At 42.1% G+C, this 22,332-nt stretch overlaps 1 protein-coding gene across 1 annotated transcript in view; it reads left to right on the top strand.

Moving 5' to 3' along the window:
• The window catches only part of LOC102010528 (chromosome unknown open reading frame, human C4orf19), an 88,437-nt gene that overhangs the window by 49,320 nt on the left and 16,785 nt on the right, over positions 1-22,332 (top strand). Inside the window, exon 2 of the mRNA XM_005392012.2 lies at positions 14,045-14,094. The gene's annotated coding sequence lies outside the window, so the exon portion shown is untranslated. The remainder of the gene's footprint in view (positions 1-14,044; positions 14,095-22,332) is intronic.

Here is a 22,332-nt window from a genome sequence, read left to right as displayed (position 1 = left end):
AATGTCAATGTGGCTATTACTATAATTTTTTTAATTTAAGCATTCACCGTAATTTTATCACAATGCATATTTCACAAAGTTGCTGAGAAGAAAATGAGATAGCAAGTGTGAAGTGTTAAACACACAGTGCATGATGAAGGGTCAGAAATCATCATGACCACCTTCACGATCACTACCACCACCACCACCTCCATCACCATCATCTTCACCACCACCATCTTCACCACCACCTCCATCACCACCTGTACCACTACCATCCAGAGCCCCAAATTTTGGCTATGAAAATCTGAATGCATGATCCCAGTAAGGAGCACTGTGGCTGTAACCTCTCTGAGCACCCTGAAAGAACTGCCAGCATTCCTGCTGCAGTGACTTAGTCCCTGGGTTCTGCTTCACTCAGTCTTCTCCCACTCACCCTCACCTGCCCCGGAAGCAACCATGTACAAGACAGTTTGCATGTCTGAAACAAATCTCTTAATGCCCTATATCTGAGAAAATTAAGACATAATAAGGACTTTATAAATAGAAAAGATCATACCCCTAGAGCATGTAGTACCTACAGATTTACAGGATGACCTCTACTGCTAAGAGAGAGACACTTTGCCACCTCCCACTGTGAAGAACTTGTGTTTAAGGACTTAAGAGGAGTTGAAGGTTGGCTTGGATTCCCTTCTGTTTTTGGTGAGGTCTCAAGCTATTTGGAAATTGAAAAGTTTCTGACTTCTGCAGGTAATTGCAGATTTTCCGGATCCAAAGTTTTGAACTGTGGATCCAAAACTTCTGGCTTGTGATGGAGGAACTTAGCCGCTGGGCTGGCCATTGACCACCTGGTCCTATAGGTCGTCTTTACTTCATGTCAGAAGAAAATTAGAACAGAAGTGCAAGAAAAATCAAAATCACATCACACATTAAACATATGTAGTGTTAAAAATTTTTTTAAAAAGTAAAAAAAAAAAATATGTAGTGTTTATAGTCAGCACTGCAGACTTTGACCTTGAAAACTGCAAGGAAAGTGACTTTACCAATAATGGAAAGTTCGAAAATGTCAAGCTCTGTAGAAGGATGGCTGACTTACTGATGACAGATTGCTCTTTAAATCATCTGTAGCCATTTAAAATAATCGTTATGAATAATACATATTCTCATGAGAAAAGCCGTTACCAGGGTCTTGCTCAAGGTCTGAATCTGGCAACAGCAGTCTGGATGTATTTGTCCTCCTGTTATCAAGAGTATGACAAAAGCCCATAAAGATGGAAACATAAGTTTATTCACAATTTGGCCGGATTGGGAGGGCAGCTATTCTGTCCCCTCCTCCCAGGTACTCCAATTTATAGAAAGAGTAAAACAAAGGTTAGTTAATACACAGATGTAGATTTAGTCAGGGTTGGACTCAGAGGGTCTAGGAAATGTGGACTCTTCCTTTGCGCCAGGGCTGCAGTCAGGGAGTTTCTACCCTAAGCATCAGAAGCTGGAAAAGCTGTTTATCTTTCTAAAAACTCCTAATTTTAGACTGGGGATATAGCTCAGTGGCATAAGCACCTGCCTAGCAAGCGCAAAGTCCTGAGTTTGATTTCCAGTACCAAAAAAAAAAAAAAGACTCTGTACTTTCTCCAAAAAATCCTAATTTTAAAGGTTCATTTTAACCTCTCAGTTATAACCAGAGTTATAAAACAGTAGGGCAGGAAGTAGCTAATATGTAAAATTGCTATGCAACTGAACACATCACAAAGTTAGGTAGTTACGATTATGGCTGGTCTTTTTTCCGCTCTTTTCCTAAACTTTGTGTGCTTATATGTATATGTGCATGCATATAACTATATCTATTTTATACATATATTGTATATCAGCTATATGTTATATATGTATAAATATATACACAATATCTATAATACATAATTTTTAACAAAACAGGATCTCTTAAAGAGAAGTTGAGAAATATGGGAGATATTTATAAGCCAAACAAATGCAAAAGGAAAAAGTTGTTGTACCTTAATGAAAATACTTAGAATTTGGCCTGTACTGAAGACAGAACTTTAAAATCCATCACTAGATGAGCAAATACTATGCCGGATACTGCAGAATATAGAGTTTTACTTTGGTAACTGGGATCGTTCTTTCTTCTGTAGCGATTCTGTATATAAATCACGGTTTTGTTCTTGTTTTAAACGATGGACCTCTTTGATCATGACTTTGCACAATGAAAAGATATTTCCTTGTGTGAAATACTGGTTAACTTCTCATAACCTTGGACAACAAAGGCCCCTGTGTGAGAACCAGGAATTCCTTTTGGAACGGAGGGCCGGCCCCCAACTGAACCGTATCCAAGGAAGATGATGCAAAGCTTGCAAAGCTTGTTCAGAGAAAGGAGCCCTGCCTGTGGTCTTTTCTTTCTACTCAGATATTGGCCCTGCTTGGGGGTGGGGGAGGGAGAAAGCCATCAAAGGAAACAGAAAACAAACCCGAATGCACTGACCAATTACATGGAAAAGTGGAGTCTTGCACCATGGTCCATGCCAACTCAGGCTTATCATGTTGAGAATTTAACCCCATTTGAAGAGAAGTAGTTTGGAAGTCAAAAGAGAGAGTAAAGATTGTCCACTTGGGGTAAAAACTCAGGATAGAAAATCCCTTGAATGTGGGCTGGTTTGGGCTGGCTCAGTTCACCTCGGTCTTGTCCAGCAGTGAGGCCAACATGTTGCCAGCAGTTATTATCACGGGCTGCAGGCCCTTAGTACAGCATTCAGGGCCCTTTCCATACCCAACATCGGCCCATCCTGGTGGCTTCGTCTCCCACCACCCTGCTTTCCCACCACCCGCCACGTACTCCCCAGTCACCTTCCCCACGTACTCCCCAGTCACCTTCCCCACATCCTGCAGTTCCTCCCCGACCTGATGGGAGGGTTTATGGGCCTTGGTAAATGGTAGTGTCCTTACTATCACCCTTCTTTAAACGGAAATGCCCCTTCCTGTTACAGGTACTTTAGTACTTGGGCAGTGATAGATCTTTTAATGAAAGCTAGAAATTGGGGTAGTGGTAAGAAAAAGATCAACGATGAGGAGATCCTGCTCTTGGAGTCCACATGCCGCATGCTGGAAATGAACAAGAATGGCAGCTGCCATCTTCTGCATCCCCCTGGTTCACCCTTGATAGATACACCTCATGGAAGGAAGAGAGGTTGAGGGGTTTGTTTGAGGCTACACAGCTCATAAGTAATAAAGGTCAGATGCAAACTCAGAATTTTCTTGCTCAAGAGCTCACCCTTGCTTCCACTGTGCAAAAATGCATTTTCAAAGATTTATAGGTTTCTGATCACCAGCAGCATTTACCCTGGTCAAATGGTATCACAAGTAAGAAATACCCGTTCTGCTTAGCTCCAGGGGTGGCCACACCTAGAAGCTAAACTGCTAACAAGGTAGAAATTCCATTCCATGTGCAGATAACTTAGCTAGTTAAATATCAAGCTCTACAAGACTGTTTATTAATGTGATCATAGAATATGATGCCTCAAAGTGTTTAATGTTGTACTTGAATATGCTGCAAAGGAATGTACTGCAAAAAAAAATCACCATCTGAGAACTTCTAGACAAGGACCATCCAGTGTAACTCTCTGCAGTGAGGAAAATGTTGTGTCTCCATGGTTCAGTACCGTGACACCAACTAACATGACTTCTGAGCACTTGAAATACAACTGGCTAGTGTCATGGAGGAAGTGAACTTTGACTTTTATTTACTTCTGAATAATTTAAGTTTAGACTGCCACATGTGCCTAGCAGTTATCATATTGGACTGAGCACTGTAAAGTATTCTGAAAGGTTGATAGTACTTTGCTGGCAGTACTCTCTGTTTTGCCCACCTTAGTAGACTGGTATCTTGTTAATTCATCCCACTATGATCACTTATTAGCACATGGCCTGGCCCAGAGCAGTAGCTGTTTAATAATAATGGCAAGTTAAATGAATGGATGTGTTGGCTTTTTCAGAGGCGTTGTTGTTGCTGCTTGCAGTCCTCTAGTTTCCTTCTTCTCTTGACGTTGCTTTTAAGACCAAACTTGTTCCCAGACCTTCAAATGCAGCTTAGATTCCTCCCCCATGAGCACATTTTTTCTTCCTCAAAAAAAATTACTTTTTGAGCTATTTCAGTATTTACATTCTATTCTCTAAAGGAAGACTCCTAGACATTTCTTGGTCATTTTTTCCAGTTTTAGGCATTATATTCCACTGTGATCGAAGATGATTCAGCTGCCACCTCCTGCCCCTACCCATAAGGGTTGGTCCCATTCCCCACTAAGCTGCCATCAGCGAATTTTGTTTAGGTGCACATTTATTGTAACTATGTAAACATTTTTCACAACTAAACGATGGGTAGTAAAATCTAATTATATTTCCTTTTCTATACAACTTTTTTCAATTTTCATTTACTGAGTGTTTTGTATATTTATCACTGATTCAGTCCCAAATTCCTTCCCTATTACATAAATCTCTCTTTGGGACACTTTAGTTTTTCTAAGTTTGAGGCACTTTAGTCTATGTCTGTCTGTTCTCATTCTCCCCCACCCTCTCCCCCTCCCCCACCCTTTCCCTCTCCCCTTCCCTCTTTTCCTCTCCACCTCCCCTTCTCCATCTCCCCCTCCTTCCCTCAGGCAAACCCAGGGTCTTGTGGATGCTAGGCAAGTGCTGTACCACTGAGCTACACTCCAGCCCAATTTCATTTCTTCAGAAGTTGTCCAGAGTCTTTTTACCTTCTCTAATCAAAATGAGCTGTCTTTTCTATTGTATGCAATGCTACATAACATTGTTCTGGTCAGTAAGGCATCACCTATATGATGGTGATCCCGTAAGATTATAATGCAGCTAGAAAATTCGTCACCCAGTAAGGTTACAGTCATCAAACATAATTGATAGTTTGGCCAGGTTTAAAATGTGTGTGTGTGTGTGCGCGCGCGCATGTGTGTTTAACAAGTCTAAAGCCATTCTGATCCCAGATCTTTATATTTGATCTCTTTTTCTTTCTGGAGACCTGTAGAAACTTCACCTTCCTCCCAGTTCTCAAAGATGCCAATGACATGTCTTGGTGCTAGTTCTGTTTTCATCCATTGACGTGGATAGTGCTGTCCTTTCACTCATGTCCTTCCGTGATGTGAAATTTCCTTCGGTTATTTTATCAGTGAATCCTCCCATCATGTGTGTTGTCTTTCTAAAACTGCTACTTGTTCAGTTTTCTGTGTCTTTATCTCTTTTGCTAAAAAAGGTATTTCTTCAGCTTTTTCTTCCAGATTCTCTACTGAGATACGCATTTTTTATATTTTAATTTCCAAGAGTTTTTCTGTTGTAATTTTCTGACTCTTTCTTTAGAAAAAGCTTTCAGTTCTTTTCAGATGCAAATGACAGGAGTCATTGTTAGTTGTTTTGCTTTGGTTTGTTGGTTGGTTTCGGTCTCTATCTTTGCGTTAGAGACTTTGCTCAGACATCTGGGAGACAACTTGAGGGTGGCTGTTTCTGTCCCCAGAAGGGGGTGAGCTGAAGGCCTCAGCTCAGCACCCGCTTCACTCAGTCTCCTCAGTTTTGGTCTGGAACCGCCACCTCCCTCTGAGTCCTCTCCTGTGTTTTGGGTCTAGACACCCTATTTTACCATCTTCAGGCACAAAACCTATGTTCTTCAGCTGAGATGGAGAGTGGAAACCATCCGAGGCTAGGAGTGCAGAAGGGATTTAGGAGCCCAACTTCTTAGACATTTTCTAAATCTTTTTTTCTCTTTTTGAGACAGGGTCTCACTATCGTACTGTGTGGTTCAGGCTGGCCTTGAATTTGCCAGACAGCTGAGGCTTGGCTGGAACTCAGTGATCTTTCTGCCTCAACCTCCCAAGTGGTGGGATTACAGGTGTGTACCACCAGGCCCAAAAGTGCTCCCCTTTAATTTTCAAACATTTAAGGATTTCACCCTCTAACAAGAGCTAATGCTTCATTTTCCAAACTTCCAGCTTCCTAGGTCAGTTACTTCGCATCCGTGCACTTTCTACTTTTACCTGCTTTCTTCCTCTCCCGGTGGGTTTATGCCTTTTTAAAAAGGAAAGTGATGGGATGTTTGTTCCACTACCACATTTCTGTTGTCATCTTCCCTTCCATCATTTCTACTAAATGCTGACTCAGGATCTGATTTGTCAAATGCTGCCCATGGTCATCTCGCCAACTATGCCCTGTGTGTGGAAGCACCATTCTTCCCATCCGTCAGCCTCCTAAATAACTGAAGGAAGGAAATCCCTTCCTTTGATCACATAATTCTTTTCTTTTTGTTGAGATCTGGCTTTTTTATACTGCAAATTTGGTATCAATATCTAGAAGTCCTACTTTGTATTCCTTTTTAAAGAAACAAAGACATGTGTCCACTGGATTCAAGGGATTTCCATTGGTGGCAAGGCAAAAACCAGCTGAACAAATGTTTTTGTTTTTTGTTTTTTGTTTTTTTTTTTTTTTGGTTTTTCTCCGGTACCGGAAACCGAACTCATGACCTTGCACTTGGCAGGCAGGCGCTTTGCCACTGAGCTAAATCCCCAGCCCCCCAGCTGAACAAATGTTGACGATGGTGATGATGATAATGATGTTGACGGCAGTGACGGCAGTGATGAGTAAAGATCAGAGCCAACATTGAGAATGTACATCGTGCCACAGTGCTCAATACTCTGCCACGTTCCTTCACTCATCCCTAGCTACTTGCTTAAAAATAAACTCATCATTGTTTTATGCATAAGGAAACAGCTCAAAAGGCAGCAAGCCACTACATATAGTAAATGTGTGAACCAACATGCTAAGAGTAACCAGGAGCAGTGGAAATCATTGCTACTCAGAAAACCAAAACAATCATGAGAAAATGGTTTTCCAGGGCTGGGAGTGTGGGTCAGTGGTGAAGCACTTGCTGGTGTGTGTGAGGCACTGGATTTAATCCCCAGCAGTGCAAACAACAAGATTTTCTAAGTTTGTCCTTTCCTCTGGATTCTTCACCACCACCGTACACCAGACTTTTCCCCTCTCATTGCTACACCAAATGGTCAACTCTCCCCAAGTCTTTTTGTACCCAATTCAATTCTCTCAACTTACTATTAGTAGGTGACAGTTCCTAGCATATCACTTTCATCCTGTCATTTGCACATTTAGTTTTCTGGTCCTACTTTCAATGGCCCCAGTAACCTGACCTTGTCACCCCAAAACCTGCAGCATGAGTCTCTTCACTGTCTTTTGCACATGTCTGTACTCTTTCTTGCTCTGTCTTAATGAACACTGCCCCCTCTAATGTCTATGTTCTCTCATGGCCTTATTTTTTCATAAAGCCTTTCTTAGCAGCTCCATCACACTGGGAGTGATGCTTCTCCCAAACTCCCCCAATGTTTCATGCTGCCTGACTGTGCAAGGAATCAGACCCTCACCATATGAAAGCCAATGCACTGTCAGTGCCAGCTTGACCAATAAGCAAATTAGGCAGGTGTCTTGGTTACTTTTTTCTCATTGCTGGGACAAAATACCTGACACCCAAAATTAAGGAAGGAAAGGTTTATTTCACTTACAGTTTATGGAAGTTTCAGTCCGTACTTGGCAGATTATAAGGCAGAGTGGCACATGGCAGAACAACAGCAAAAAACCACACTCCAGGGAGGAATGGGGGAGGAATGCCCCCAAGCACTCTTTTCCTCTCCCTTACATATGCAAACTATCCACCCAAGGGTGGGTGTAGCTCTCACACCCACAATTATTCAACTCTAAAAGCCTGCCCCATGGTCGCATGAGGCTTTGGAGGGGACACATAGACATAAACCATAACAGCAGGCTTATTTCCATGTGTGGAAATATATGTTTCAAAAGCACCGGCAGTGTATACCCAAAATATCTCCTTTTTAAAAGGTTTAGCTTTCAGAAAATCATTCCAGGAAAAAGCAGAATTTCCTTGAAACATCGTATGTTATGGTTATTATTGTTATTTTGATACATCGTCATTATAGTGCATGGAGTTCATGATATCCTTCCTTCTCTGGGTGTTCTTAGTTTCATGATAGAAGGTTCTTGAACAAACTGGTCATGTTTTGCTCTTCTCTGTATAATTTGCGTAGAGTAGGTAGCTTAATTTAGGGCATTTTTAAGAAAATTTATGCATATTTTCCAGAGATGAACTACAATGTAATATTAAATACAATATCATATTACATCAAATATTAGGTGTCATCAGTTATAGCATTTATGTTATCTTATGTATCATGAATATAGAAATCTGCCAGTGTAACCATGATTTGACAATGATTAAAATATGGATTCCAATTCCAGAGATGTTAAAAGTCAAGTGAATACGTGAGTATTGTCGCATTATTTGATAAAATATGGGCATTGTTAAACTATAGTATAATACATTGGTACTAGGCATCTTAAAATTATCAGTAATAATCCACATATTTAAAAGACGTGGGGCTGGGGATTTAGCTCAGCGGCAAAGCGCCTGCCTGGCAAGCGCAAGGTCATGAGTTCGGTTCCCAGTACCGGAGAAAAACCGAAAAATAAAAAAATAAAAGACGTGCACTGTGCCACCTACATGCGAGTCGTCATGTCAGAAGATACAACACGTGTGAACAGTGATATAACCATGGCCCCGCTCTACCATGGCCCTGCTCTAGGTTCTAGTCTAATGGAAGGGACATGGAATATTATATAAGTAAATTATGATAATCCAGAAAGTGATCAGAGCTCTCCAAGAGCTTGAAGATTTCATAGAAAATATTTAAATAGAGTAATTACATTTCGTTTGCCTTGGGAGTTTTTAAAATAATTCCTGGAAGAAATGCTGTGTGAAACAAGTTTTGAAAGGTAAGTAGACATGTGTAATTATTGATGGGAATGGAGGCATGCCACCTGGAAGAAGCAATATGCACAGAAGCCCAGGAACAGGAGAGCATTAGCATGCTTAAAGAGAAGCAAAAAATTCAGATTGGCTGAAAGTAGAATTAGCCAGAATTTCAGAGGTCATCTAGGCAAACTCTGTGCCTTATTAGAGAAGGCCCTGAGTGCTCAGCTGAGGACCTCAGAGACTTGGCAGGCCATACAGAACCACTTACCGCTTCCTCCCTGGGGAGTGGCAAGATGAGACCTATTTTTGCAAGATTTCCTCCATTTCAAGTTTTGAATATTAGCGTAAATGTTCTTTCAGTGGGGGCACACCTGTAACTCCGAGTGGCCACACCCAATCCTATGAAGCCCTTATCACTGGCCTCTCCAATACCTGTTTTCTGACCACAGGATAAGTTCCATGGTGGATGAAGATGGATGAAGACTTACTTGAAGGAGTGGAGAAGAGGAAAGAGATAGAGCTGCAGGGCTTAGATGCAAGGAGGTGGTCTGTTCCCCTGTTACACTCTGCTCAGCTCTACAGCATCTCACTATGTGTGGAGACGTCTAAGAGTAGCTCGTAGCAGTTCAGTACTTTACTGCAGACAGCAACAAAGATTATGTGAAATTATCAGTTCTTCTGAGATAGGAGACCAGGAAACACCTCCTTCATCCTCACAACTGACCCCTTATGTGACCTTGGATACGTCACATTAGGCCCTCCAAGGGTCTTCCTCTTAGAAGCTGTAGGCCTGCCGAAGCTGACTGCTAAGGCCTTGTCAGACATGCTGCATCACTGATAGGCAAAACAGGGTCTGATGCCGAGGAGACAAAGGGACGGCCATAGAGGCGCATTTCACATTTGCCTTGCAGGGATGCAGTAGAACTGAAGGGACCAGAGGGTCCACTTGTGAGAACTGCACCTCTCCTCTGAGCAGCACTGATTCCCCAGGGCTGGGTCTTCCTCTCCGAGACCTTTTTGTCCTCCTTCTATTTCTTTTGCCCAGACCTGTTTCACCCTTCATGCAGACATCTAAGCCCTGCGGCTCTATCTCTTCCCTCCTCTCCTTCAAGTAAGTTTTCACCCATCTTGATCTCCTCTCTGCTTTGCTCTTTGAACACCAAGAATCAAGAACAGCATACAAGGCTGCCATTCCACCCTGTGGCACTCCACAGAGCAGCCCTTCGCTGCCACTTCCCGGTACCTAGCACGGGCTTGTCGCAAAGCAGGAGTTCAGAGTCATTTGTTTGTTAAATAAATAATAGCCCATCCGATCCTGCCTCCTCTTTGCCGCAATCCCTCCTCTGCCCAAAAGGCTCCTGGCATGATTAGTTCCCCGTCTGCGTCGTCTCTGCACGGCTCAGCTCAGAATGAGCTCAAAGCCGCTCCTTCTGCAGTCTCTCAGGACTGAACCTCCTAAGGACTTTACTGATTTTTCCCACCTATGGCATTATTTGTATCCTGCATAATATTTTAATTATTTGTCAGCTCTTCTTACTCCCTTTCCAGCTAGATGGCTGGCACCCTATGGACATGAACTTGGCCTTCTCATACTTTATTTTAAAGAGAAACAAAATAACAAAAAAAGACAGAAACAAAACACAAGAACAATAAAAATGATACAAGATTTCAAAACAAGATAATCGGAATTAACAATGGTTGTTATATTACATATTGTTACCTTCAACGAAGTTGCCCAGATTACTAGATATAAGAATGCAAGATTGATAAAACAGTTGAAGAGAATAAAAAGCAATAAAAAACACTAGAAATGATACAAAGCTTCACTAAGTAAGATGGTAGGAATTCAACAAGAGTTGTTATATTGCATATTGTCTTAATATTAAAATACTTGTCTTAATATTAAGACAAGATTGCATTATAAGACAATATTACATATTGTCTTAATATTAAAATACTTAAAACTAGTTGTTCAGATTACCAGACATAAGCATGCAAAATTGGTCAAGAAAAAAATATTTAAGCGTTAACTGTTCCTTTCAATAAACCAATAGACATCAGCAGTACAATTATCCCAGCTATCCTTCTATGTACATATATATTTTCCCTTCTTCCTTTTCTCCTTTCTCTCATCCCAGCCATTCCCTCCCTCTTGAGAAATTTTTTCCCCTTTCACAATAGCTATTGTACCTTTTGGGTTGTATTTGCTTTTTCAGGTTCCTACACCAGGGAAATAATATCATGTTTACATATGTGTATCCAATTTATTTCACTTATGAGTATGGTCCATTTACCTACAAAAATCTTGAGTTTATCTTTTTTTATAGCTGAGTAATACTCCATTGTATAAAAATACCACATCTTTTTTATCCATTCCACAGTTAATGAACATTTGGGTTGTACCCAATATTTAGCTATGACAAATTGTGCTGCTATAAACATGAGTACACATACATCACTGTGTTATGATGCTTTCAGTTCTTCTGGAAAAATACCCAGTAGGGGAATAGCTGGGTTAAGTAGGACCTCTAATTCTAGTTTTGTGAGGAATCACCACACTAATTTCTATAATGGTTTCACAAGTCTACACTCCCAGCAGCAGTGCAGAAGTGTTCCTTTTTCCCCACAGCTCCTCCAGCATTTGTTATTGGTTGATTTCTTGATGATAGCCTTTGTTTCTGGAGTGAGATGGAATCTCAGTGTTGTTTTAATTTGCATTTCTTGAATGGCTAATGATGTTGAAATTTTTTTCATGTATTTATTCACCACTAGTATGTCTTGAGAAGTGTGTATTCATCTCAGATGGGCATTTTGGGATTGGGTTTTGAATTTTGGGAGTCTGATATTGCTTAATTCTGTATATGTTCTAGATAGAAGTCCTTTGAAGGGCAGTTGGCTAAAATTTTTTCCCAATTCATGAGTTTTCTTTTTACTCTGGTGATTTTTTTTTTTTTCGATGTGCAAAAACTTTCCAATAAGGTGAGATCTCAGTTGTTGATTCTTTGAAGTATTTTCAGTGCAGTTTGGTTTTTGTTCATGAACTCTCTGCCTACTCCCATATCTTCAAGATTTCCACCTACTTTCTCTTCCAGTAGATTTAGTGTTTCTGTTTTAATATTTAGATCTTTGATCCATTTTGACATTAGTTTAGTGCATGGTAATAGGAATGTATATAGGTTTAGTCTTTGACATGTGGAAAGCCAGTTTTTCCAGCACCACTTATTAAAGAGGCTATCTTTCTTCCAGTGAACATGTTTGGCCCCTTTGTCAAAGATAAGGTGACTGAGTGTGTCTGTAGTTGTGTCTGCATCTTCTAATCTGTTCCATTGATCTTCAGGTCTGTTTTTTACCAGTACCATGCTGATTTTATCACAGTAGCTTTGTAGTACAATTTCAAATGAGGGATTGTGATACCTCCTGCCTTTCCTTTGTTGCCCAGGATTGCTTTTGCTATTCTAGGCCTCTTCTGGTTCCAGATGAATTTTAGGAATGTTTTCTCTAGATCTGTGAGGTATACTAATGGTATGTTAATTGGGATTGCATTGAATTTGTACAGCAATTTTGGGAATATGGCCATTTTCACAATATTAGTGCTTTCTATCCATGAGCAAGGAATATCTTTCCATTTTCGGATATCATCTTTTTTCAGAGTATTATAATTTTCACTGTACAGATCTGTTACTTCCTTTGTTAGATTGATTCCTGTTTCATCTTTTTAGATTCTATTGTGAAAGATGTGGTTTCCCTAATTTCTCTCTCAGCCTTCTCATATTTTTATTATCAGTGTATGAATTGGATTTGAGTTCTATGATAAAAATTAAGAATAATACAGTAGAATTATGTGATATTTGAGCAATGTTTTAGAGTTTAAAGAGTTATTAAACAACAAAAAAAGTAAAAAGATGTGTCTAACAAAAATATGAAATTGTAAAGGGAGTAAGGGAGGGAGGTAACCATTCCAATGCTGGATGGTAAATTTGAGAATACATTCATTACCTCAGTGTCCAGTATACTTGGCAGTGGAAAAAAATTGTGTTTATATAAAATATTCTAATAATCTCCAAGAAATTGTTAAAAATCTGAACATTTGCTTTATCATAGGTACTGCAAATTGTTTTCATTATAAGCAAAGACATATATCTAAGTTATATATCTTATTGAAAATTTATACATTTACTCATTGAAACTGTGCTTGATATATCCAAAAGTAGCAAATTCCTTAATTTTTCTCTTTCTTGGCTTAGTTGAAGCTATACCCAGCAGAGAAGAGCCACATTGTCATGTAATATTTATCAACACTATTTACGACTGCAATGATAGAGTATCTTAGCTATTCAGGCTGCTGTTACAAAATGCCATGGATATGTGTTTTTGTTTGTTCGATTGATTGATTGGTTGGTTCATTTTAGTGGTACTAGAGATTGAACCCAAGGTCTTTACACTGAGCTACATCCACTACCTTTTTTCTTTTGAGACAGACTTGCTAAGTTGCTATATTGAACAAGCTGGGCTTGAGTTTGCAATCCTCTTGCCTCAACTCGAATGTGTGCTGGAGTTAAACTCATGTGTCACCATGTCCAGCTTAGTGGATGGTTTATAGACAACAAAATACATTTCTCACAGTTCTGAAGTCTGGACAGTCAAGATCAAGGCACAAGCAAATTTATTTTCTGAAGAGAGCTGAATCCTCAGTGGCCATCTTTTCACTCATTTGCCCTAAGGGCCAAGGGACCTTCCTAGGGTCTCTTTCAAAAGTGCATCAGTCCTGTTCATAGACCCTGATGATCATATCACCTCCCAAAGTTTCCACCTTCTAGTGCTATCACATTAAGAATTAGGTTTCTACATAGGAATTTTAAGGAGAGACACCCACATTCAGATCATAGTAGAAAGCTTTGGGTTACTGAATAATTCCAACATGTGATAAACAGCTTACTGTGCCATTTAAATATCATTACAATCTTGTTTTACAAATGGAGCACTGAAATGTTGGTTAATTGTTAATTGATTGCTAAGTGTCCAGAGCTGGGCTGCCAAGGAAGTCCTAACAAATTTCCATCCGCTTGCCTTCACTGGATCACAGTTGTAGGCCAGAGACCCCATCCCCCACATCCAGCCCAGTGCCACACAAGATACTGCCATCTTCCCCCATCTTCCCAGTGCGACCCACTGTGAAAAGGAGGTAAAATGCGGACCTCAAGTCTCAACATTTTGTTGTTGCAGGAAGACAAATTGAACTGCTGGAGAAACCTAATGGACAATCTCCTCAACCGGTAAGCTATTTCCTTTTTCTATGCTTTCGAGAAAGTCTATTCTTTATACTTTTCCACTTTCCATTAAATTCCCTGTCCATTTATGATACAGTTTTTATCACCTAAAACATTTGAGCCAGTGGACAGAGCATTTCCTGAAGGTTGTTTCTTTCTGGCTCACCCAGGTTTACACTGACTTCTGTGCTTTTCTGTTCACATTTGTTGTTGGGGGAGATGATTCTAAAACCCATGCATTGAGGTATGGCCTGTGTACATCTTCATGCTGAAGGCCTTAGTCAGTCTGCCCCCTCAAGGCATCTGGGAAGTTCTACCATACAGACTGTGACCCAGAAGACTGAGTCTCATTCTAGGAGCAGCAGCAGCAGCCTCCTCCAGGACCTTTTTAGAAATGCAGTGTCTTGTTTTTCTCATTGCTGAGACAAAATATACCCAAAGTTAAAAGAGAAAAGGTTGATTTAGCTCACAGTTTATAGAGGTTTTCCATGGCAGAGTGGCGTGGCAGGTGGGCATCACAGAGGAGAAACAGTTCATGGCAGGCAGAAGGTAGCAAAGCAACAAGGGAACCACAGATCTTTCTGCCTCTTACATTTATCCAGGCTACTTAGGGTGGGTGGCACTTACACCCTTAATCCTAGCGCCTTTGATCCTAGCTCTGCACCATGAATCAATTCCAGCATCACATGTTCTAGATCCTATGACCGAATGAGGCTTCAGGGGATGACACCTAGACATAATCCATAACATGCAGCTTCTCTGTTTCCCCCCTGGATCTCTTTAATCAGAAACTGTGGCGATGATATCCAGCCCTCTGATGTATTCTCAAGCTTAGGAATCAGGTTGTGGAATTACAGACTTTCCTTGCATTTAGTTCTCTGGTTCTCCCACCACCCTCATCATGTCCATCTCTTATGTGTTTTACTCCAGTAGCTGTAGTCTGCCCCCAGCCCTATGTACCCCTCAAAGGCAGTGGACACATTATCTTTGTTCCCCTTTGCAATTTCCAAACCCTTGCACTGCCTCCTTTGTGCGAAGCCTCATCTCCCTTTGGGAGCTCACTGTCATCTGCCTGTTCTGCCCTTTTCTCTGGTTGTCGCTACGCTTTGGGCACTTCCCAGCTACTCTGTATTATTTAGTACCCCAGGCTCAAAGCCTTCTTGACTTTCTGCACTTAGTCATTCTCAGCTACATTTCCATCTCCTTCCACAGCCACATCCTGGCCCATGGCACTCTCTGCAAACTGTAGATACTTGTACAACACAGGACACCATCTCTCAGTGCTCCAAGTTTCTGATGCTCAAAGATACCAAATTAGGGCTCTGGGTTTTCCCCCCTTCTTTCTAACCTCATGAGGAACTTTGGCCCCAGGACTCACATTAAACAATTAATTCAATAAGCTATTTAAGGGATGCCAAGAAGCCAAGATAAAAGGTAGCATGGGGGCAGGGTGATAGGGGTTGAAACTGAGGTCAAAAGGCAAAGGAAATAGTCAATGAAAAGTCCTTGATTCTTTTTTGGGGAAAAAGATGTCTTTTTTTTTTTCTATATTGATATCTTTAATGAAAATTAGGGAGGTCCTTAATATAGTTGTCTATCCTGTCCTGGAAAGACACTTACATTTAAAGATTGAAAAGAAGGCCAGTCTGGCTAAGAATAGAAATGAGATGATATGCTAGAGGGTTGTGTGTACCTGTACCTTATTTTATAAGATTGTACAAATTCTAAGTGAGTTACTGCAGTCAGTACTCACAATGTACTATGGTTGTGTTCTATAAAGTTTGCTCAAACAATGAGGTAGTGAATATGGAGCCACTGTCCCAGGGGAATATAGACACAAGTTCCTGTGAGTCCCATATCACATTTTCATCAGCCAATCAGTATATCACCTCATTTTATATGTGTTTCTACTTCATGTACCTTAGTTAAAAATATGTTGTTAATTAACTGACAGTGAGTTCAGAGCTAACAGCACCATATCTCACACCTGAATAAAGTTATCTAACACACACATTTTCTCTGCAAGGCACACCACAGCCTTCCTACCAAGGACGTCTGGGTAGCACTTTAGCAGTAGGCTTAGGACCTTTTAAAGAGTGAAACCACCAAAAAAATAGAAAGGAAGGAGGGAAAAAGAGTCAAAATGCACAAAAGAATGGCAATAAATAGATCACAAAAAGACATTTAGAATATAAGAGCTAAAGCAAGGAGGCAGACAATCAGTGGCCTTGTTTGAGCTTAGGTAGGAACACTCACCTCAGGTGACGCACAGTTTTTACCACTCTGCATACACCCAGGAATGACCACACAAGCACTGTGGGTTTGGGTTACTAATAAATTTGATCAACTGATTGAATTCATAAACACAGAATCCACAGTTAATGAAGGTCAATTGTACATGTAATGTCAGTCTCCGGTATATAAGAAGCTCTATGTAAGTTTGCTACTCTTGCCATCATATCTGTTATTATATGTTGCTAAATATCCTGAGGGCATTGCACACCTCTGAAAAGTTTTGTGGAGAGGGAATGACAGTGATTCAGGTTTGTGGCCTGAAAAGACGCTATGACTTATGTGTGGCAAATGTCTTGGAAGGAGACACGAGTGGATGAGGTGACAAGATATTGCAGTGATTGCTGTGAGAAGGCGACAGTGGTGTCTTAGAACAGGACACTGGTAGTTTACACAGAAAGAAGGGCCTAGGAGAGACTGCCAGAGGTAGCGTTTGTATGCCTGTGCCAACCTCCCCCGGTATGGAATCTGAAAAAACACGAGTAGCATCAGCTGCTGGCCTGCACCCAGAAGCATCAGAAGACGGCTTCAGAGCTCCTTGTCCTACATAGATTAAGCATATTATATTACTATATGGAACACATTGCTTCTGAGAGCTAGTATGTGGGACTTTTGCACATCAAGCAGATCCTCCCACTCCGGACACCAGCTAGTGTCCACCACTTCATTCACTTCTGATTCTGTCTGCCTGGAGTTGGCTGCCATCAGATGCTGTGAGTTAAGGACTCGGTCACACAAGACTTCCACACTTCAGATGGCTTCTGGACCATGTAGAACTTTACATTTCCCCGTGTGCATGATATGTGTGCATTTTTGTCTAATTATACATGGTTGTAGTTCATCATGATAATAGTAAAACAATGTATTATGGGTACTCACTTTTTTTCTTTTTTCTTGGTTTGTTCTTCTCTTTTTTTGGTACCAGGAATCAAACATAGCACCTCGAGCTTGCCAGGCAGGTGCAGTGCTACAGAGCTATATCCCCAGCCCCAGGGTATTAATTTTTAAAAGTTCTTATTCTATAAGAATTTTACAAAAGATCTGTAATCTTACAAAAGGTTTACAGAAGAGATGCAAAGATGGTACAGAGTGTTCCTATGCATGCTTCAGTCGACTTCCTCTGATGTTAACATCTTTCATGCTGTGCTCCATTTATCAGAACTAAGAACTTACTATTAGTACTGTACTAAGAAGACTCTGTCCACCGTGGCCCCTTTTCGAGGATCCAGTCCAGGACAGCGTACCTCAGTGAACTGTGGAATCTCTGTAGGCCCCTTCAGTCTCTTTTTCTCATTTCTCATTCTTTTATGACCTTGACCACTTGGTGAGCACTGCTCAGGTACTTAGTAGGACATGGTAACAGTTGTGTTCATGTAATACAGTGAATTGAGTTGGAGACCCAGACAGCTCAGGGTAGGGACCATCACCAGCAAGGCCACTGACCTCTGGTGGGTGGGCGTGAAGGTGTTGGGTGAAGACTCTCTAAAGCCTCACAGACTGTCCAATTTGCTAGATGCCAAGTTGGTGACCACACCTTGGGAGAGGGTAGAGTACTCCAGGTCCACAAGGAAGAATCTCCTGCTCTTGGCCCTTTTGGACTTGATCTTACATATTTCATCATCTGAGTGCTTATCTTTGTGTTTTATGACACATCTTAGAACAAACCAGCAAATGTAAGCAAAGCATTTCTCTGAGGTCTCTGAGGCATTCTAACAAATTATTGCACCTAAGGCAATGGTTATTTTGGGAACCCCAAAGATGTTCCTATGACTAAGATAGTCCCAAGAGTTTGAGGAGCTCTCTGTCAAGAACCAAGAGCAAAGACTGAATATACTTTTTTTTAATATCACAACTCCTGATATGACTTTAGATGGGTGTTTGTTTGTTTATTGTAGTGCCAGGGAGTAAGCCCAAGCCTATAGACTGAGCTATATCCCTATCCCTTTTTATTTTGAGACAGGGCCTCACTAAGTTGCCCAGGCAGGACTCAAACTGGAACTCTCTTGCTTCAGCATCCCAGAGTGCTGGGTTTATAGCTCTGCCCCACCATGCCCCACCAATGTGTTATGCTTTGTCCAGTCCTCCTGACATTGAAGCCATAGAAATGAAGGTGTAAGGCTGTCTCTGACATACGGAGGCAGATGCCCCACCAAAGGTGGGGATCTGAGCCTGCACTGCAACCTGAGCCAAAGTGGGAAATCAGCCTAACAAGCTGAGTTTCAGCAGATGATCCTATCACAGTGGTGGCCAAGAGCATGACAGAAGAGGGTCCACTGAATCCACGTAAAAAAGACATAGAGCTGCACACACGGAGTGGGGAAACGTCATCTTCATTCAGACTTTAGAAAGCATCTTCTCAAGTAGACCATGTGTGCATTGTCTGAGAATTCTCAGGGCACACATCCATTTTGTCAGAAACAAAGCCATTCTGGTTCCGCCCTGGCTCAGTACACCCTGGTGCTGCGGCACTCCTCCCTGAGCAGCAGGCTCAGTTGGAAGAAAATCTTCTGATTCCTCCATGAACAGCATCCTACCCAAGTAGCTGACTTTAGGGAAAAGTAGATGATGAAAATCTGATTGGATGAGATTGCGTGTGTGATTGGTTGAGCTCTGCGCAAGGTCTCGGGCACTTTCTCCTCAGATCCACCTGTGACAGTTTGCATGACTCCTTCAGCATGCACACTTGGCCCTCCGTACCCATGGGTTCCACATCAGTGGCTTCTACCAGCCCCAGATGGGAAGTATTTGGGGGAAAATGCTACATTGTTGATGGCAGGTACTGTGTAGTTAAGCCTTCAGTGGGCACATCTGTACCGAACATGTGCGAGCTTTTTCTCATGAATCCTTGTTGTAACAACTGTTTACATAGCTTTCCATTGTATTAGGTGTTATAAGTAATTTAGAGATAATTTAAAGTATGATATAAGCCAACCATGGTGATGCACACCTTTAATCCCAGAATTCGGGGAGGCTGAGGGAAGAGGATTTCAAACTCAAGCTAGGCCTGGGAAACTTAGCAATTTATCAAGACTCTATCTCAAAATAAGAATTAAAAAAGAGCTGGGGATGTAGCTCAGTGCAAAAGCCCTCGGTTCAATAACCAGTTCATTCTCTAGTTCTTCCTCTCTATATATGTCTATCCCTATAACTATACCTATACCTATACCTATATACCTATGCCTATGCCTATGCCTATACCTATGCCTATGCCTATCTATATGTATAATGCAAGGGAGGATATATGTAAGTTCTATGCAAATGCTGTAGCACTTTTTATATAAGGGACTTGAGCATCCAAGGATTTTATTCTCTGGATGTCCTGGAACTAGTTCCCTGTGAATGCCAAGAAACAGCTGTACATCAAAAGCACATGCATAAGTACATGAAGATATCTTGATTACCAACTCCAAGAGTTTTAGATATTTTTTTCTTTAAACAACTGAATCGGACTTTCAGAGAGGGACTTGGGGGCGTACTCGAAATGAACTTCATGCTGCTGCACTGACACTGGGGCATGGGTTAGAGTGCCTGGCATTCATAGTAATAATAGATGGCACCTTCCCCATTTTAGCAAACATGAAGAACATCTAAACTTATTAACTGACCATCACCCACACCCACCCTGACGCTGAATATCTTCACGATGTTCCGGAAGGTAGCGCGAAGGTCCTTTTGCCTTTACAGTTCTCTGGTGGCAAATTTAGGACATTTACGTAGCAGGGGCTGAGAAGCTTCGAAGAGACACCATGAGACTCGTCCTGAGGTGACTGATGAGGGAATGAGGGAGCGGGGCAGAGAACTTGACGGAAATGATTGCAGCACTGACGTCCTTCACCGTTCAGTGAGCAGCCTCACCTCTCCGCCCATGACCTGCCCTATGTCAGCTCCGCACTAAGCGTAGCACGTAGGTCACGTGACCCCGGTGTTTATAGAGTCCACAACTGTTCCCGCATGTTACTGAGTCACTTACTTAGTTGGAGTTCCTTGGCCAGGATGCCAACTGTATTAGGAAAGCTCCAGCCAGGAACAGCAAGCAGGCCTTTCTGACAGCGGGCATTGTATATGAATGGACATTTGTTTATGCAGGTGTTGGACGAGCTGCGAAACCAAATGAGGTGGTGAGGAGACACAGATTGCCCAGGCAGGGAGACGTTTCTTCCTGCTGTGATTTGAACCAGTGTCGCCTCCCTAACCCATTTTGAACTTCAATCCTCAGAGCAATCATGCTGGAAGGTGGGGCGGACTGAGCAGTTTTAAGTCAGGGGGCCTCAGTCCCCATGACCAGAGGAATGTGGTTATGGAAAGCGTGGGTTCCTGGTCCTGGGATGACTCACACTTGCCCTCCACACTCGCAGGGCCCCTTCTTTCTCTCCTGTGCACCAGTCCATACCTGCTGGATGTTACTGTGTAGCAAGGCAGCCCTCATCAGAGGTCGCCTCAGACCCTGAACATCCCAGCCTTCAGACCTCTGAGAAATAAACTTGCTTTCTTCAAATTACCAGGTCTGTAGTATTCTGTCACAGCAACAGAAAGTGGACGAAGACACCACCCAGTGGTGAGAGAGAGAAGCAGACATTAGGGCAGCCCCTAGCACCATGCTGCAGGACTATGAGTTGGTGCCATGGAGGGAGCGGCTGATGGACATCTGTGAGAAGGTAGAGCACTGCCAGGGTGCACAGGGCAGAGAGGGAAAAGGAGGTGTCCTCGGGATTCTTCCTCTTCCCTTTCCAGTCTTCACCAGTGCTTCCCATGGGTGGAACAATCCAGATCCAGAAGGCAAGGGAGCCTCAGCAATATGGCGCCCTGACAACCCGAGCCAAGCAAAGGGAAGTCAGGAAATGCGTGCAAGAACAAACTAGCCATGGCAGTACAGAGTCTCAGGTTTGCTCAGCCATTCCCAGGTCATTTAAGCTTTAGTTTGCTCAAATAAATCCAGTATTTTTAGCTACTTGGCTTATTCCAACATTGCCCTATTATACCCACGCAGACCAGGATAATAAGGTAAACCTAAATTACAACACAGGAGTAAGCAAGTTCTGGAAAAGAGATAGCTTTTAGACATTTAAGACACGTTAAACTGCACCAGTTGGGGATAGAATTGGAACAGTGACTACAGGCATTAGTTTCTGCCCAGGGCAATGTTCTAACCAAATGATAATGTGGGTCAAGTTGGTTTGAACCAAACTGCTTGTCACTAAAAAAATCCAGCACTGATGCTCGTGACTTCATGTTTGCTGAGGCTCACCAAACCTCGCCAAGCTTCTGAAGACGTTGGCCTCCCCCTTTAAAGAAAGCTCGCTGAAGCCAACCAGCACCTAGGCAAGGCAAGGAGACCCGAACAGCCTGTGTAGCTTTAAAGCACTAAAACAGTGGTTCTCAAGGTGCAGTCCCCAGGCAGCCTCAGTGTCCTGCGGGAGCTTGATCTCAGGCCCCCTACGGATGCTAGTGGGATTCCATGTCCTGCACTCTGTGTGACTACTGGGCTCCTTAGCCTGTGCCCACACCCCCAGCCTTTGCTCAGTATTGAACTGCCCCTCACCTGCTCCCGGGGGAGCCTACGCACAGGGATTAACAGTCTGAACAACAGGCACCTGGCTTCTCAAAACTTCTCCTGAAACAGCTGGATATGGTGGCACACACCTATAATTCTAGTGCTCTGGGAGGCTGAGGCAGGAGGATGAAAAGTTGGAGCCTAACGTGGGCAACTTAGCTACTTAGTGAGACCCTGTGTCAAAATAAAACATAAGAAAAAGGCTGGTGCTGTAGCTCTAGGTTCATTTCCCAGGACAAACAAACATCCTCCAAGTGGCCAAAGGGTTGACTACTACTAGCAGAATTGGACATTTCTGTGTACATTCTGATTCATTCTAATCATGCATTAAAATTTTGCCGTGTCATATACAATATTCTCAATTTACTTCAAGTACAAATAATAGGCATTTCCCCGCCCTG

This window comes from Chinchilla lanigera, unplaced genomic scaffold (assembly GCF_000276665.1).
Source record: "Chinchilla lanigera isolate Chin_1 unplaced genomic scaffold, ChiLan1.0 scaffold00042, whole genome shotgun sequence".
NCBI classification, from domain to species: domain Eukaryota; kingdom Metazoa; phylum Chordata; class Mammalia; order Rodentia; family Chinchillidae; genus Chinchilla; species Chinchilla lanigera.
This window is presented reverse-complemented; position numbering and strand designations above follow the sequence as displayed.